Raw genomic sequence first — 19,358 nt, 5'->3', positions numbered from 1 at the left:
AACTGATGAGTAGTCGAGGGCTCAGAGAGGTTAAGGGACTCACCTACAGTCACACAGCCGTAAATGGCAGAGACGGGATGTGAATTCTGTCCACCCAGAGACAAATCTTTTAATACACTCCCTTCAAGAGTTAAACTTTTTGTATTTTTGTGCAGGAGGAAACCGTGACCCATCGGGATGGGGGAGGGGGGGATTGGTTTAATACAGCCAACAGCGATTGGACCGTTTCCATGAGACCCCGAGTCTTAAGAGTCAAATCTGTTCCCCTCGCCCCCAAATCTAGGTTTACCCAGTCTGGAGGCTAGGGTTCCCCACCCCCACTGGAAACACTCCAATCCCACCCCTTCCAACAGCAGGTGCACACAGTAGGCTCCTAATGAGCGCTTCGATGGTGGGGTTGGAGGCAGCGGCAGGGCTGTTGGAGGAGAGAGTCCTGTTTTCCAGCCCTCCCCGCTCAGCTCCTCAGGGTCTGCCCAGCCCCCAGCCCCCAGCCCCCGCGCACCCGGCAGCTCTCCCACCGCAATTACGGTAATTAGCTGGGAGCCTCTCGCCGGGAGGGAGGAGGCGGACTTTGGCCCAGGCTGACCTGCTTCCCGGCGGGCCCTCGGATTGGTCCGCGCCGAGCACGTGACACACGCCGTGGACTTGTTGCTGGGCATCCCGGCGTTGCCAGGGCAACGCCTACGCGCGTTCTCTCCGCCGAGTGCCTGGAGAAGTGGCTGCGCTGAGGGTCCTCGGCAAGAGACGAGGAGGGGGGATCACGAGGGCCAGGCAAGCGCTGCCTCCCTCCCTCCATCCTTCCCTCCCTCCCTCCCTCCCTCCCTCAGCTCCCGCTCCCAGTCCCCGGCCCCCACAGCTCAGTCCCTCCGAGCCCCCCACGGACATGACAGGACATCCACGTGGGTGGACAGGACACGGCGAGGATCACGAACCGGGCCAGCGAGCGAAGAGGGTAGGGCACGCTGAAAGACAGACAGACAAACACGACAGGGGCACAGAGATCTTGCAGCATCAACAAACAATTGCTGAAACCCCTGCAGGCTCCAAGTCTCTGTTCAGAAGCGGATGTCTCCAGACAAGATAGGAGACAGTCCCTGTCCCCCCAGCCATCATCATCATCACCACGGCCCCTGTACCTGACCACTCCCTACGTGCAAAGCCTGAACTAAACTCTTTATTTGCATCTCATGCTTCTTATACCCCAGAAGCAGGCATTGTTATCATTCCCCTTTTACAGATGAGAAAACTGAGGCTCCCAATGGGGCAAGTAGAAGCTAGGAGGCAGGCAGGGACTCCCACCCTCAAGGATTGGCTACAAAAGCCCACATATTCATTCACTTTATGAAACTTCCTCTAATAATAATGATAAAAAACAATCGTGGACCAGGCACAGTGGTTCACATCTGTAACCCCAGCACTTTGGGAGACCAAGGCAGGTGGATCACGAGGTCAGGAGTTCGAGACTAGCCTGGCCAATATGGTGAAACCCCCTCTCTATTAAAAATAGAAAAATTATCCAGGCATGGTGTGGCGCACCTGTAGTCCTAGCTACTGGGGAGGTTGACACAGAAGAATCACTTGAACCCGGTGGAAGGGAGGTTTCAGTGAGCCTAGATCATGCCACTGCAGTCCAGAACCTGGGTGACAGAGCAAGACTTTGTCTCAAAACCAAACAAACAAACAACAACAACAACACACACACACACGTGTATTAGTTATTTATTGCTGTATAACAAATAGCCCCAAATATTTGTTGTTGTTGTTGAGACAGGGTCTCCCTCTGTCACCCAGGCTGAAGTGCAGTGGCAGGATCAGGGCCCACTGCAACCTCTGTCTCCTGGGCTTAGTGATCCTCCCACCTCGGCCTCCAGACTAGCTGGGACTAAAGGTGCACACCACCATGCCCAGCTAATTTTTAAAATTTTTGTAGAAATGGGGTTTTGCTATGTTGCTCAGGCTGGTCTCAAACCTTTGGGCTCAAGTGATCCACCCATTTCAGCCTCCCAAAGTGCTGGGATTAGAGGCATGAGCCACCTTGCCCGGCCCCTCAAATCTTAATGGCTTAAAATAATCGTATTCGTTATCTCACTGTTTCTGTGTCGTACCTGCCTTAGAACCTTCCGCAGGCTTTCATCGAGGTGTTAGCCAAGGCTGGGGTCTCATCCAAATATCTGACTGGGGGATGCCAGATGAGGTGCTAAGTACCTGTAGGCCCAGCTACTCTGGAGGCTGAGGCATGAGGATTGCTTGAGGCTAGGAGTTTGAGGCTGTAGTGCACTATGATTGCACCTGTAAATAGCCACTGCATCCCAGCCAGGGCAACATAGCAAGATCCCATCTCTAAAATAAAAGAAAAAAAGATTGGAAAGGGAAAAGAGCCACTTGCAAACTCACATAGGGGTCTCTTCAACGTGTGGGATTGCTTTATTGAAGCCTGAAAACTGAGAAGGCAATACATTCGGCTAACAAGATGGAAGTTACAGTGTCTTACAACCTGAGCGTGGAAATGACATCTTATTACTCTATGTGTGTTTATTGTGGTAAAATATGTACCATTAAGCATCACATAACAACATTTCAGTCAATGACAGACTGCAATTATGATGGTTGTTCAATAAGATCCTTTTATTTAGACGGAGTCTTGTTCTGGCCCAGGCTCGAGTGCAGTGGCGCTATCTTGGCTCACTGCAATCTCCGCCTCCCAGGTTCAAGCGATTCTCCTGCCTCAGCCTCCCATGTATTTCCACTATCAATTAAAACATGAGTGTATCACACGAAATTTGCCATTTTACTTTTTTTTTTTTTTTTTTTGAGACAGGGTCTCACTCTGTCCCCCAGGCTGGAGCGCAGTGGCTTGATCATAGCTCCCTGCAGCCTCAAACTCCCAGGCTCAAGCAGTGGTCCCACCTCAGCTTCCCGAGTAGCTGGGAGTATAGGCGCATACCACTGCACCTGGCCTTAATCCTTTTTAGGTGAACAGCTCAGTGGCATTAAGTACATTCACTGTTGTGCCACCATCACCATCATCATCTCCAGAATCTTTCCAGCCTCCTAAACAGAAACTCTGTACCCACTAGGCAAAAACTCCCCATTTCCCCAGCCCCTGCGAAGCTCCAACCTACATTCTGTCCTTATAAATTAGCCGGTTCTAGGGAACTCATGTAACCGGAATTATGTGTTTGTCTCCTAATACTGGTTTCTTTCACTTAACGTGGTGTCCTCAAGGTTCATCCACGTTGTAGCATGAATCAGAATTTCTTCTCCTCCGTCACACTTTTTTTTACCTTTTTTTTTTTTTTTTTTTGAGACGGAGTGTTGCTCTGTCCCCCAGGCTGGAGTGCAGTGATGTGATCTCGACTCAATGCAAACTCCCCCTCCCCAGTTCAAGCGATTCTCCTGCCACAGTTTCCTGAGTAGCTGGGATTACAGGTGCCCACCACCACGCCCCAGTAATTTTTTATATTTTTAGTAGAGACAGGGTTTCACTGCATTGGCCAGGCTGGTCTCGAACTCCTGACCTCAAGCAATCTGCCCGCCTCGACCTCCCAAAGTGCTGGGATTACAGGCATGAGCCACAACACCTGGCCAATTTTTGCATTTTTAGTAGAGACAGGGTTTTGCCGTGTTGGTCAGGCTGGTCTCGAACTCCTGACCTCAAGTGATCTGCCTACCTCACCCTCCCAAAGTGCTGGGATTGCAGGCGTGAGCCACTGTGCCCGGCCTTATTTTGTAATTTGTTCATCCCTACTTAGATTTTTTTTTTTTTTTTTTTTTTTGAGAGGAGTCTTGCTCTGTCACCCAGGCTGGAGTGCAGTGGTGTGATCTCGGCTCACTGCAAACTCCACCTCCCAGGTTCACGCCATTCTCCTGCCTCAGCCTTCCAAGTAGGTGGGACTACAGGTGCCCGCTACCACGCCTGCCTAATTTTTTGTATTTTTTTTTTTTTTTGTAAAGACGGGTTTTCACCGTGTTAGCCAGGCTGGTCTCGATCTCCTGACCTCGTGATCCGCCCACCTTGGCCTCCCAAAGTGCTGGGATTACAGGTGTGAGCCACCGCGCCTGGCCCTTGTTTTTTTGTTTGTTTTTTTTTTTTTTTTAACTTTTTATTTTGGAAAGAATATCAAAAGTTACAAGAAGAGTACCATGACCTCTCAGGTACTGTCTTTCCTCACCTCACCCGTTGTGAACATTTTAATATGTACACCTGTTTATTGTTAATAAGCCCGGAAGGGACTGGGCACCTCTAAGAACAAAGCTGTTCCCTTACATAATAATGAAGATACAATGAATTCATGAAATTTCACATTGACTTGATGTTATTATCCAATATATAATCCATATGCACACTTCGACACCTGTCACTATCACGTTCTTTACAGCTCTTTTCCTTTGTGGTCTGGGAACATGTGTTGCCTTCAGTGTGCCTGTCTGATATTTGAAGAGATCTTTTGTAATTTTTTTTTTTTTTTTTTGAGATGGAGTCTTACTCTGTCACCCAGGCTGAAGTGCAGTGGCGCGATCTCGGCTCACTTCAACCTCTGCCTACAGAGTTCAAGCAATTCTCCTGCCTCAGTCTCCCAAGTATCTGGGACTACAGGCGCGCACCACCACACTTGGCTAACTTTTGTATTTTTATTAGAGACCGTGGGTCTCACCATGTTGGCCAGGCTGGTCTCGAACTCTTGACCTCAGGTGATCCGCCCGCCTCGACCTCCCAGAGTGCTGGGATTACAAGCATGAGCCACTGTGCCTGGCCTAAACAATTTTTAAAAACACATAGCTGCAGCTTGAAATTTATGGGCATCTCTCGACTTTTAGTTACACAGACATGGAGTGTCTAATCTCCTCATCGTGGTTTCCTTCAATTATTGTTATTCTTTAAAATCACTTAACCTAGATCAGTAGAGGCCTCACCTGGGGGTGATTCTGTCCCCAGGGGATGCTGAGCAATGTCTGGAGTCATTTTTACCCCCAGAACCAAGCGTGCCTCTGGCATGCAGTAGTTAGAGCCTGCTCAGCACCCAATAGTGTACAGGACCCCACCCGTACCAACCAAGAATTATCTGGCCCAAATGTTATTAGTGCCGAGACTGAGAAAGTATGAATTGGATTCATGGAATAATAACACCCTTAAAAGTTAACTTTATCACGTCTGTAATCCTAGCACTTTGGGAGGCCAAGGTGGGCAGATCACGAGGTCAGGAGCTCAAGACCATCCTGGCTGACATGGTGAAACCCCGTCCCTACTAAAAATACAAAAAATTAGCCGGGCGTGGTGGTGCGCACCTGTAGTCCCAGCTACTCGGGAGGCTGAGGCAGGAGAATGGCGTGAACCCGGGAGGTGGAGCTTGCAGTGAGCCGAGATCGCGCCACTGCACTCCAGCCTGGGAGACAGCGAGACTCCGTCTCAAAAAAAAAAAAAAAAAAAAGTTAACTTTATTTATTGTGCCTTCAGTATTCACCAATCTCACCATTTGTCGACCCACTGAATTCTCACAACCTCCATAAGCATTAAAGACTGTTGAGTAAGAAGCGGGGCTCTTGACTCCACAAGTGGGCTCAAACACCAGACCTGATTGAGGACTAGCTAATACAGGCACAGGCAGAAAATACTTCCCCATCTGTGTACCAGATCAGTTTACCATTGCCATGGCAACACCCAGATGTAACCATCCCTTTCCATTGCAACAACCCAGCAACCCAAAAGTTACCGCCATTCTTCTAGAAATGTCTGCATAATCTGCTCCTTAATTTGCATATAATTAAAAGTAGGTATCAACACGCCTGCAGAACTGCCTCTGGGCTGCTGCTCTGAGCCCACTGCCTGTGGGGTAGCCTTGCTCTGCAAGGAGCAGGACTTCTGCAGCTGCTTATACGGCTGCTGCAATTAAGATTGCTAAAGCCAAGGTCAGGCACAGCAGTTCACGCCTGTAATCCCAGCACTTTGGGAGGCCAAGGTGAGTGGATTACTTGAAATCAGGAGTTCGAGACCAGTCTGACCAGCATGGTGAAAACCTGTCTCTACTAAAAATACAAAAATTAGGCCAGCCGCAGTGGCTCAGCCTATAATCTCAGCACTTTAGGAGGCTGTGGTGGGCAGATCACCTGAGGTCAGGAGTTTAAGACCTGCCTGACCAACATGGAGAAACCTTGTCTCTACTAAAAATAGAAAATTAGCTGGGCATGGTGGCACATGCCTGTAATCCGAGCTACTCGGGAGGCTAAGGCAGGAGAATCCCTTGAACCGGGGAGATGGAGGTTGCCGTGAGCCAGGATCGCACCGTTGCACTCCAGCCTGGGCAACAAGAGCAAAACTCCATCTCAAAAAAAAAAAAAAAAATTAGCCGGGCGCGGTGGCGCACGCCTGTAGTCCCAGCTACTTAGGAGGCTGAGGCAGGAGAATTGCTTGAACCCGGGAAGCAGAGGTTGCAGTGAGCCAAGATCACGCCACTGCATTCCAGCCTGGGTGACAGAATGAGAATCTGCTAAAAAGAAAAAAAAAAAAAGGTTGCTAACACCATCAGCTTGCCCTGAATTCTCTCCCGGGCAAAGTAAAAAACCCTCCCCTGCTAAGGCCCAATTTGGGGACTTATCTCCCCTGCGTCTTGAACTCCTGACCTCAGGTGATCCACCTGCCTCAGCCTCCCAAAGTGCTGGGACCACAGGCATGAGCCACTGCGCCCAACCTTTTTTTTTTTTTTTTTTGAGACAGAGTCTTTCTCTGTCGCCCAGGCTGGAGTGCAGTGGTGTGATCTCAGCTCACTACAAGCTTCGCCTCCCGGTTTCACGCCATTCTCCTGCCTCAGCCTCCCACGTAGCTGGGACTACAGGCGCCCGCCACCACACCCGGCTAATATTTTGTATTTGTAGTAGAGACGGGGTTTCACCATGTTAGCCAGGATGGTCTCGATCTCCTGACCTCGTGATCCACCTGCCTCGACCTCCCAAAGTGCTGGGATTCCAGCCGTGAGCCACCGCGCCCGGCCTTTTTTCTTTTTGAGACAAAGTCTCACTCTGTCACCCAGGCTAGAGTGCAGTGTAGGGATCACAACTCATTGAAACCTCTGCCTCCTGAGTTTAAGCAATTCTCCTGCCTCAGCCTCCCAAGTAGGGGGATTATAGGCACACGCCACTATGCCAGACTAGTTTTTGTATTTTTAGTAGAGATGCGGTTTCACCATGTTGGCCAGGCTGGTCTCGAACTCCCTACCTCAAGTGATCCGCCTGCCTGAGCCTCCCAAAGTGCTGGGATTACAGGTGTGAGCCATCACACCTAGTCTCAAGCTGCAATCCTAAGCCCCTTTGAGCTCAAGGTCTCTGGTCCCACAAGTGTAATATTTCCCAAATTGTGGCCAGACATGCCCCCAGCCTCTGGGGCCGCTGGGGCTTCCCCGGGACCGTTCCTGGTTCATCACGTGTGTCTGCACAGGTCTAGGTGTCTCTGTCGCCAGCTGTGAGAATAGGGGCTCGAGTTTCAGCTTTGCTCAGCTGCTGCCAGCCCTGAGCAGGTGTGGGGCCTGGAAATGAGGTCTGGTTGATCAGGATGGAGGCTGATAATCCCCGTGTCCCTCATAGTCCTTACACAGTCTCCCAGCTCACCTGTGATGCCAATTTGTGGGCTGAAAAACAGAGTGAGTTTGGTTCAAGGTGTCTGCACCAGGGGTAGTCAACTGGCGGGTGGGTAGAGACTGTGCCCTTTCCAGGAACGTTTGTCAGGAGACAGGGTTTGTAGATGATCTTTTGGTTTGAGTTTGTTCAGTGGTCTAATTCTTTTCTTGTCTTGTCTTTTCTTTTCTTTCCCTTTTTTTTTTTTTTTTTTTTTTTTTTTTTTGAGACAGAGTCTTGCTCTGTGGCCCAGGCTGGAGTGTAGTGCCACGATCTCGGCTCACTGCAACCTCCCCCTCCTGGGTTCAAGAGATTCTCCTGCCTCAGCCTCCAGAGTAGCTGGGATTACAAGGATATGCCACCATACCTGGCTGATTCTGTATTTTTAGTAGAGACGGGGTTTCTCCATGTTGGTCAGACTGATCTCGAACTCCCAACATTAGGTGATCCGCCCACCACGGCCTCCCAAAGTGCTGGGATTACAGGCATGAGCCACCGTGCCTGGCCTCATTTCCTTTCTTTCCCCTTTCTTTCTTTCTTTCTTTCTTTCTTTCTTTCTTTCTTTCTTTCTTTCTTTCTTTCTTTCTTTCTTTCATCTTTCTTTCTTTCTTTCTTTCTTTCTTTTCTTTTCTTTCTTTCTCTCTCTCTCTCTTCCTTCCTTCTTTCTTTCTTTCTTTCTTTCTTTCTTTCTTCTTTCTTTCTTCCTTCTTTCTCTTTCTCTCTCTCTCTCTCTTTCTTTCTTTCTCTTTCTCTCTCTCTCCCTTCCTTCCTTCCTTCTTTCCTTTCTTTCTTTTTTTTTTTTTTTGTCAGAGTCTTGGTCTGTGGCCCAGGCAGAATACAGTGGTGCAATCTCAGCTCACAGCAGCCTCTGCCTTCCGGGTTCAAGCAATTCTCCCACCTCAGAATCCTGAGTAGCTGGAATTACAGACACACGCCATCATGCCGAGCTAATTTTTATACTTTTAGTAGAGAAGGGGTTTCACTATATTGGCCAGGCTGGTCTCAAACTCCTGACCTCAGGTGATCTACCCACATTGGCCTCCCAGCGTGCTGGGATTACGGGCATGAGCTGCTTCGCCCAGCGGTCTAATTCATTCTCATTCAACAAATAGTTATTGCTGGGCTCATGCCTGGTAATCACAGCATTTTGGGAGGCTGAGGCAAGAGGATCACTTGAGCCCAGGAGTCTGAGGCTGCAGTAAGGTATGATCATGTCACTGCAGTCTAGCCTGGGTGACAGAGAGACCCTGTTTCTGAAAATGAAAAAAAAAAAATTTAAACACACTTATTGAGGCTGGGCAAGGTGGCTCCCAGACACAGAGCAAGACTCTGTCTCAAAAAAAAATTAAAATAAAAATAAAAGAATAAAATTATTTACAGAGAATGTGTACTCATGTAATACGAAAAAGACAAGTGAAATTATGTGTTGAGGCCAGACGCAGTGGTTCATACCTGTACTCCCAACACTTTGGGAGGCCAAAGCGGGTAGATCACCTGAGGTCAGGAGTTCGAGACCAGCTTGGCCAACATGGCAAAACCCTGTCTCTACTAAAAACACAAAAATTAGCCAGGCATGGTGGCTCCTGTAATCCCAGCTACTCGGGATGCTGAGGCAGGAGAATTGCTTGAAGGCGGGAGGCGGAGGTTGCAGTGAGCTGTGATCGTGCCACTGCACTCCAGCCTGGGTGACAGAGCAAGACCCTGTCTCAAAAAAAAAAAAAAAAAAAGGGAGGGGCAGGCCGGGCACAGTGGCTCATGCCTATAATCCCAGCACTTTGGGAGGCCGAGGTGGGTGGATCATGAGGTTAGGAGATTGAGACCATCCTGGCTGACATGGTGAAAACCCGTCTCTACTAAAAATACAAAAAATTAGCCAGGCATGGTGGCGGACGCCTGTAGTCCCAACTACTCAGGAGGCTGAGGCAGGAGAATGGCATGAACCCGGGAGGCGGAGCTTGCAGTGAGCCAAGATTGTGCCATTGCACTCCAGCCTGGGCGACAGAGCGAGACTCCATCTCAAAAAAAAAAAAAAAAATGAGGTAGGGGCAGTGGGAGAGAGGCTGGGCCCAAGAAAGAACTCAGTGTCCAGGGTTCTTCAGAGGAACAGGCAGGGGTGAGGGGGCAGCACCAGCTTTGGAGCCCGGGAGACCAGTGCTGAGCCTCATCTTCCCCCATCTTATTTCTCCTACACTAGAATAAGGACAGAGCTGGAGAGGGCGCTGTGCAGGTGACCACTGCAGGCCTTGCTGCAGCTGCGTTAATCTTCCCTTCCAAGGGCATTGAGTATATTCTATGTCTGTTAGATCCAAAGCTGGACAAACTTATACCAAGGCAGCAAATGTTTTCTGTTTTCTACACACACACACACACACAGAGAGAAAGAGAGAGAGAGAGAGACTGCCTAATACAGACAGCATCCTCCCGAAACCATGGTGACTAGTACCGCTTGGGGGCGGGGGCGCAGATGACATTCATAATTCTCTGTGCAGATTTTTCCAGCACAGGTTACGGTACCAGCAAGGCAGCGTGTGTGTGTGTGTGCATGTGCATGTATGAGTGACTGTGAGTGTGGACGTGGGGGGGGCGCGCGTGTGTGTGTGCGTGCATGAGTGTGACTGTGTGTGCATGCATATTTGTGTAGCTGTTTGAATCTGCATTGCAACCCCACGTGTACGTCTCTGCATGGATGTGATGTGTGTGTGGGCACTTTCACAAAGGTGTTCAGAGCTGTGTGTGCACAACAGGGCTCATTTCCACACACCATGTGATTGGTGGTGTGTGTGTGTGCATCTGTGCTGTGACCGTGTCCTGTCCTTCTCTACAGTCCTTTTTTTTTTTTTTGTCTTTTGTTTTTTGGCTTTTGTGGGGTTTTTTGAGACAGGGTCTGGCTCTGACACCCGGGCTGCAGTGCAGCAGTGCCATGTTGGCTCACTGTAGCCTCTGCCTGCCAGATTCAAGTGATCCTCCTGCCTTAGCCTCCCAAGTAGCTGGGACCACATGCATGCACCACCATGCCTGGCTAATTTTTTTGTATTTTTAGTAAAGACAGGGTTTCTCTATGTTGGCCAGGCTGTTCTCGAACTCCTGGCCTCCAGTGGTCCACCCACCTCAGCCTCCCAAAGTGCTGGGATTACAGGTTTGAAGCACCACATTCTACCTTTTTTTTTTTTTTAAGACAGGGTCTCGCTCTATCACCCAGGTTGGATGCAGTGTCGTGATCACAGCTCACTGCAGCCTCAATCTCCTGGGCTCAAGAGATCCTCTCGCCTCAGCCTCCTGAGTAGCTAGGACTATAGATGTGCACCACCACGCCCAGCTCATTTTTTATTTTTCATAGACATGGAGTCTCACTATGTTATCCAGGCTGGTCTCAAACTCCTGACTTCCAGCGATCCACCCACCTCAGCCTCCCAACGTGCTGAGATTATAGGCGTGAGCCCTATCACTCTACCTGCTTTCTTTTTCTTTTCTTTCTTTCTTCTTTTTTTTTTTTTTTTTAGAGATGGGCTCTTTCCATGTTGCCCAGGCTGGTTTCAAACTCCTGGCTCAAGTGATCCTCCCACCTTGGCCTCCCAAAATGCTGGGATTACAGACATGAGCCACTGTACCTGGCCTCTGTAGGTATTTGAATCTGCCTGTACATATGTGGTGCATGTCACTGTGTGTGAGCAACTCGTGTGCTTGGATGTAGGCGTGTGACTGTGAGTGTGGGTCAGGTGCGGTGTGTGACTCCAGAAGTGTGTGTACACATACTCAGGGGTGTGTGCAAGAGGGAAGCTTAATGTGAAAAATCTGGAAACGGAGCTCTGCCATCCAGGGAGCAGGTGTGGCGCCCACAGCCGCTTCCGGCTTTGAGAATTATTTGAGTTATGTAAGACGCTATTCCGGGGGGAAGCGGGGTGAAGGGTACAGGGGCTGGCTGTGCTATTTTTGCAACTTCCTGTAGAGCCTATCATTATTTTTAAAATAGAAAGTTTTTAAAAATCTGGAGATGAGAAAAAGAAATATGAATTTCACACATTGTGTGTGTGTGTGTCTGTGTGTGTGTTCTCAAAACAAGCAGGAGAAAACGGAAGAATCTAGACAAATCACTGAGAGCTTTTTAAATAACACTTTCACTGAGAACTCAGGTCAATGCTCCCAAGCGTCCCAGGTGGAGATGACGAACCCAGCGCTGTGTTGGGGAGGGGCAGGGCTCGGGCGGGCAGACCCAGGCAGGTGCAGGGGTGCATTGTACAGGCGGGCATCTGGTGACCCGGGAGTAGGCTGGGAATGTGGAGTGTAGCCCAGGATTCAGGATGCATCAGGAAAGGTGTGGGCTTCACCGGTGGAGGAGAGGAAATTTAATCCAGGTGCAGCAAAAAAGTCAGTGGCATCGAATCTCCTGGGGCAGTCTGGGGAGTTAGGGGCAGAGTAGCTCATGGGTGTCTGGTTGTCTGAATATCTGCCACCGTTGGGGGTCCTCCTCAAAGCCCAGGGGTCCAGAGTTTGAAGGGGTGTGGAGGTGGGGAGGGAGACAGATGCTCAGAGATTCAGAGAGAGAGAGCCAGGTGGGGCAGAGGGCAGACAGAGGCAAGACTGAACATACAGACAGTTAGAGATACAGGGAGAGACATAGAGAGACACCCACAGAGAGACAGAGAGAAAAAGAGAAATGAAAACACAGAGAGAGACAGAGGCAAGACTAAACACACAGAAAGACAGAAACAGAGATAGACAGAGACAGAGATTAAGAGAAAAATGTAGAGAGATGGAGACAGAGACATAGAGATGCACAGAGACAGAGAGATGGAGAGAGACAGGGACACAGATGGAGAGATCTAGAGACAGAGATGGAAACAGAGATACGAAGATACAGAGAGAGACAGAGACAGAGAGTCAGAGACAGAGACAGAGAGTAAGAGACCCCAGGCCAGGAGTAGTGGCTCACTCCTGTAGTCCCAGCACTTTGAAAGGCTGAGGTGGGAGGATCACTTAAGGCCAGGAGTTCAAGAACAGCCTGGCCAACATGATGAAACCCCATCTCTACTAAAAACACAAAAATTAGCTGGGTGTGGTGGTGCACGCCTATAATCATAGCTACTCGGGAGGCTGAGGCAGGAGAATCACTTGAACCTGGGAGGCGGAGGTTGCAGTGAGCTGAGATCACGCCACTGCACTCCAGCCTGGGTGACACAGAGAGACTCTATCTCAAAATAACAACAACAACAAAGAAACAGAGAGAGACGGAGACAGAGAGAGTCAGAGACACAGAGCAAAAGACCCCAAAGCAAACAGAAACAGAGACACAGAGAAACACAGAGCAGAGACAGGGAGAGACCCAGAGAGAGCTTGAGCCTGACCCCCAGACAGAAGGCACCAAGAGAACCACAGAAAACCACCTCGGAGAGAAACAAGAGTCCAAAACCCCACCCGAGACAGAGACACGAGGACAAGGAGAGGAGAGACAGCAGTCAGGCCCGACGAGGAGGTGGAGAGGCTGTGGGGCAAAGGGTCTGAGGAGGCCTGAGCCTCTGAGCTCTGTGCTTTTTTTGGTTTTCTGTCTGTTTGTTTGTTTGTTTGTTTTGTTGTTGTTGTTTTAAGATGGAGTCTTGCTCTGTTGCCCAGGCTGGAGTGCAGTGGCACCATCTCGGCTCACTGCGACCTCCGCCTCCCAGGTTCAAGCAATTCTCTGCCTCAGCCTCCCAAGTAGCTGGGATTACAGGCGTGTGCCACCGCGCCCAGCTAATTTTTGTATTTTTAGTAGAGACGGGGTTTCACCATCTTGGCCAGGCTGGTCTTGAACTCCTGACCTCATGATCCACCCACCTCGGCCTCCCAAAGTGTTAGGATTACAGGCGTGAGCCACCACGCCCGGCTGCCTTTGAGCTCTGAAAACCAGCGTCCAGTAAACAAGAAGCTGCTGATCTTTTCCAATCTAGCCTGGGAAATCCCACAGCACCACTTCCACAATATCCTGTTGGTTGAAGCCATCCAAGCCTGCCCAGGCTTTAAGACTACTAAAAATACAAAAATTAGCCAGGTGTAGTGGCAGGCGCCTGTTGTCCCAGCTACTTGGGAGGCTGAGGCAGGAGAATCGTTTGACCCTGAGAGGCAAAGGTTGCAGTGACCGGAGATCATGCCACTGCACTCCAGCCTGGGTGACACAGCAAGACTCTGTCTCAAAAAAAAAAAAAAAAAAAAAAAGGATGGAAACAATTGCAGCCATTTTTAGAAACAAATTACTTCAAAGGGGTGGTCACCTGGCCGGGCGCAGTGGCTCATGCCCGTAATCCTGGCACTTTGAGGGGCCGAGGGAGGAGGATTGCTTGAGCCCAGGAGTTTGAGACCAGCCTGGGCAACATGGTGAAACCTCATCTCTACAAAAAAAAAAAAAAAAAAGAAACCAAACCAAAAAGTAGCTAGGCATGGCGGCATGTGCCTGCACTCCCAGCAACCTGGGACACTGAGTGGGGAGGATCAACTAAGCCTGGGAGTTCGACGTTGCAATGAGCTAAGATCATGCCATTGTACTCCAGCCTGAGTGTCAGAGTGAGACCCCGTCTCAAAACAAGGGGGGCGGGGCAGGCACAGTGGCTCACACTTTTAATCTCAGTGCTTTGGGAGGCTGAGGCAGGCAGCAGATCACTTGAGGTCAGGAGTTCGGGACCAGCCTGGCCAACATGGTGAAACCCCATTTCTACTAAAAACACAAAAATTAGGCTGGGCACAGTGTCTCACGCCTGTAATCCCAGGACTTTGGGAGGCCGAGGTGGGTGGATCACGAGGTCAGGAGTTCAAGATCAGCCTGGCCAAGATGGTGAAACCCCATCTCTACTAAAAATACAAAAATTAACTGGGTGTGGTGGCTCCCGCCTATAGTCCCAGCTACTGGGGAGGCTGAGGCAGGAGAATCGCTTGAACCCAGGAGGTGGAGGTTGCAGTGAACCAAGATCACGCTGCTGCACTCCAGCCTGGGTGACAGAGCGAGACTCCATCTCAAAAAAAAAAAAAAAATCAAGGCCACACCACGTTATACCCATTAGAGTGGTATTATCAAAAAGACAAGACATCACAAGCATTGGTGAGGACATGGAGAAAAGGGAACCTTTTTGCTCTGTTGGTGAAAATGGAAATTGCGATAGCCATTATGGGAAATGGTAAGGAGGTTTCTCCCTCAAGAAGTTAAAACTAGAATTACCATATGATCCGGCAATCTCACTTCTGGGAATATATCCAAAGAAAAATGAAAGCAGGAGGCTGGAGTGAGGGCAGAGACTAGGGACAGGCGTGGGAGGGAATGGAAGGCTATTACTCTGTGTGCAGGATTGCTGCTAGAACAGGAACAAAAAATGAGTCATCTGCGAGATTGAGAGACAGAGCCTTGAGATGTCGCTGGGCCTGGGAAGGGCTGGAGCTATGAGCTATAAGAAGGGCTGGAGAAAAAAGGAGGGGTGCAGTGTTGTACTCCCCTGTAAGGAGGATGGCATTTGTGTCCAAATATGCGGGTCACAGTGTGGCTTTGCTGTGCTGATGTATAAATATACCAGGCTGACTGTAACATGGACCATGACTCTTTTTTTTTTTTTCTTTCAGACAGAGTCTTGCTTTTGTTGCCCAGGCTGGAGTGCAGTGGCACGATCTTGGCGCACTGCAACCTCCTCCTCCTCCCGGGCTCAAGCGATTCTCCTGTCTTAGCCTCCCGAGTAGCTGGGGTTACAGGCACCTGCCACCATGCCCAGCTGATTTTTGTATTTTTAGTAGAGATGGGGTTTCACCATGTTGGCCAGCTGGTGTTTTTTTTTTTTTTTTTTAAGATGGAGTCTCACTCTGTCACCCAGGCTAGAGTGCCTTGGTGCGGTCTCGGCTCACTGCAAGCTCCACCTCCTGGGTTCACACCATTCTCCTGCCTCAGCCTCCCGAGTAGCTGGGACTACAGGTGCCCACCACCACATCCGGCTCATTTTTTGTATTTTTTAGTAGAGACAGGGTTTCACCGTATTAGCCAGGATGGTCTTGATCTCTTGACCTCGTGATGTGCCCGCCTCGGCCTCCCAAAGTGCTGGGGTTACAGGCATGAGCCACCACGCCCGACCTTTTTTTTTTTTTTTTTTTTTTGAGACAGAGTCTCGCTGTGTCGTCAGGCTGGAGTGCAGTGGCGCGATCTTGGCTCACTACAACCTCCGACTCCCGGGTCCAAGCAATTCTTCTGCCTCAGCCTCCTGAGTAGCTGGGACTACAGGCACGTGCCACCATGCCCAGCTAATTTTTTTGTATTTTTAGTAGAGATGGATTTAACCATGTTGGCCAGGATGGTCTCGATCTCTTGACCCCATGATCCACCTGCCTCAGCCTCCCAAAGTGCTCAGATTATAGGCGTGAGCCACTGCACCTGGCCACAGGCTGGTCTTGAATGCCTGACCTCAGGTGATCTGCCCACCTCGGCCTCCCCAGTGCTGGGATTACAGGCGTGAGCCACTGTACCTAGCCGGATCATGACTTTTTCTTTTTTTTCTTTCTTTTTTTTTTTTTTTTTTTTTGAGAGGAGTCTCACTCTATCGTCCAGGCTGGAGTGCAGTGGCGCAATCTTGGCTCACTGCAAGCTCCGTCTCCCGGGTTCACGCCATTCTCCTGCCTCAGCCTCCTGTGTAGCTGGGACCACATGCGCGTGCCACCATGTCTGGCTAATTTTTTGTATTTTTAGTAGAGACAGGGTTTCACCATGTTAGGCAGGATGATCTCGATCTCCTGACCTCGTGATCTGCCCGCCTCGGCCTCCCAAAGTGCTGGGATTACAGGCGTGAGCCACCATGCCCGCCCGTCATGACTCTTTCAAGCCCTCAAGTCACTCTTTGGATTTCTGGGTGGAGGGCACCCAGTGGCTGATCTAGAGTGCTGAGGCACAAAAATTACCTCGATTCTCCCAGGTGTAGATACACCTACAGTCACAACATAGCGTATCGTGTCAGATGATGCGAAATGTCTGCTTGTGTTTGTGGTGGAAAACAGTGAGATCTCAGAAAACAAGGATGTATCTGTTAGGGAAGGCTGTGTTTAGGACTGGAGTGCAGTGGGGTTATCACAGCTCACTGCAGCCTCGAACTCTCAGACTCAAGCAATCCTACAGCCTTAGCCTCCTGAGTAGCTGGGACTACAGGCGTGCACCACCATGCCTGACTACTTTGTGTTTTTGTGATGGAGTCTGGCTCTGTCACCCAGGCTGGAGTGCAGTGGTGTGATCTCGGCTCAATGCAACCTCCACCTCCCAGGTTCAAACAATTCTTCTGCCTCAGCCTCCGGAGTAGGTGGGATTACAGGCGTGCACCACCATGCCCGGCTACTTTTTGTATTTTTAGTAGAGACAGGATTTCACCAGGCTGGCCAGGCTGGTCTCGAACTCCCGACCTCAGGTAATCCTCCCGCCTCGGCCTCCCAAAGTGCTGGGATTACAGGTGTGAGCCATCGTGCTGGGCCCTGACTACTTTTTTTAATTTTTTGTAGAGACAGGGTCTCCCTATGTTGCCCAGGCTGGTCTCAAGCTCATAGGCTCAAATGGTCCATCCGCCTTGGCCTCCCAAAGTGCTGGGATTCCAGACATGAGTCACCATGCCGGTCTCTTTTTTGTCTCTCTCTCTGTCTCTTTTTTGGATTCTCTCTCTCTTTCTCTCTCTCCCTCCGCCTGCACCTGCTGCCTCCCTGTCTCTCTCCCTGCCTCAGTTGTCCCTGGCCATCTCCCTGGTGATCGGTGAGTCTGCACCTGTCTGGTTCTTTTCCTGTCTGTCTCTCTGCCTCTTTCTCTCTCCCACCCCTCAAACATCTTCTCTCTCATTTCCCTGTCTTCCTCCTTGCCTGGTCATTGGTCTCTGTCTGCCTCTGTCTCCACCCCATTTTAGCTCTCGGTCTATCTCTGGCTCTGTCTCTCCCTCTCCTCTCTGTCCCTTGTTCCCTTCCTGCCTCCAACCGACCTGTATGTGAATCTCTGCTGTGTCCCTCCCCTCTGGCCTTGGTCTGTGTCTGCAGGGCCCTCCCTCCCCGCTCCCCATCCCTATCCCTGCCAGGAGGAGGAAAACGCAGCCCTGCGGAGAGAGCGATGCCCCCCTCCTTGGTTACCAGGGCGCTGGATGGGGGACAGCATGCGGCTCATTACCCTAATGGCTGGTGAGGCCGCCCAGCCTCCCAGGAAATGGGCCACTTGAGCGTGTACCAGCTGATGGCAGAGGCTGCTTCTCCCCTTGTACTCGGCAGGGAGAGGGGACCAAGGGGGAGAGGAGGGGAGAAAGGGGGAGGAAAGGAGAGGAGGAGAGGGAACGGAGGACTGCAAGGCTGGTGGGGACTCATCTCTACTTATGAGCTCTTCAGGCCTGGGTGTGTCCTGGGAACATGCGCCGGGCTGGCTGGGGGCTGGGGGAGGCTGGGCCCCAGGGGCTTCTTCTAAATGCACATGCACCTGCCACTCGGAGTCACCCCAGGGCCACACACACTGAAAATCACAGACACCCCCTACTGCTCAGACAGTCGCTGAGCTCTCTCCTACCCCCCTAGATCCCCTGGACCCAGCCCTGCAGGGTCACACGGGCATGTGCCCAGAGCCACACACACACACACACACACACACACACACACACACACACACACACACACGTGGCCATGGAGCATGACTGTCTCTCTGGAGGATGCCCAAGGCCGTGTGCAACAGCCTCGGGACAGGATTCGGAGCACAGAGACCCGACACACCCCAGCCACAAGCTCAGCTGAGCACTTTCAGACGGTCATGGGTTCACACACACACAGACACACACGCAGGGTTACAAGTACAACCATACAGGGGACACAAACATACCTTCACGTGCCCACGAACATGCCCACACACATGCACACCAATGTACCCACGAAACACAGTCACAGGCACAGATCATAACATACACTCCCACTCTCACACACGGTCAGGCTGGAACAGTTGTAATGCCAGAACATTCCAGCAAACTGGGCTTCACACACAACACAGAGGCACACAGAGGCCGGGCGCGGTGGCTCATGCCTGTCATCCTAGCCCTTTGGGAGGCCAAGGCAGGCAAATTACTTGAGCCCAGGAGTTCAAGGCCAGCTTGCGCAATGTAGCAAGACCCTGTCTCTACAAAATATACAAAAACTAGCCTGATGTGGTGGCCTACACCTGTGGTCCCAGCTACTCAGGAGGCTGAGGCGGGAGGATGACTTGAGTTCGGGAGTTCAAGGTTGCAGTGAGCTGTGATTGTGCCACTGCACTCCAGCCTGGGCAACAGAGCAAGACCCATCACAAAAATAAAAAATAAAAGATACACTCTTGGTGTGGATATATGTGACTTATATGATAGACAATAGATACATATTACTATACATTATAGAATACTCTAGCTAATACTCTACATATGTACTATATATAATATAAAACAAATGGAATATATTCTTGACCAGCCTGGCCAACATGGCGAAACCCCATCTCTACTAACAATACAAAAATTAGCCGGGCATGGTGGTGGGCATCTGTAATTGCAGCTACTCTGGAGGCTGAGGCAGGAGAATCACTTGAACCCGGGAGCCGGAGGTTGCATTGAGCTGAGATCATGCCACTGCACTCCAGCCTGGGGGACAGAGTGAGATTCTGTCTCCAAAAAATAATAAGAATAAAAATAAAAAAAAATAAATAAAATACATTATTTTCTTTTCCTTTTTAATTTTATTTACTTATTTATTTATTTTTGAGACAGAGTCTCGCTCTGTCACCCAAGCTGGAG

General features: G+C 50.2%; 1 long non-coding RNA gene across 1 annotated transcript; it reads left to right on the top strand.

Annotated features, from left to right (window-relative positions):
* Nucleotides 1-810: 810 nt before the first annotated feature.
* LOC129467063 (uncharacterized) lies at nt 811-1,183 on the top strand. The gene is made up of 2 exons (XR_008652240.2): nt 811-952; nt 1,041-1,183. It is a non-coding gene; the product is annotated as an uncharacterized lncRNA (long non-coding RNA).
* Nucleotides 1,184-19,358: the final 18,175 nt, after the last annotated feature.

This window comes from Symphalangus syndactylus, chromosome 17 (assembly GCF_028878055.3).
Source record: "Symphalangus syndactylus isolate Jambi chromosome 17, NHGRI_mSymSyn1-v2.1_pri, whole genome shotgun sequence".
In the NCBI taxonomy this organism is placed as follows: domain Eukaryota; kingdom Metazoa; phylum Chordata; class Mammalia; order Primates; family Hylobatidae; genus Symphalangus; species Symphalangus syndactylus.
Note: the sequence above shows the minus strand (reverse complement) of the source record. Positions and strands in the feature narration are given on the sequence as shown.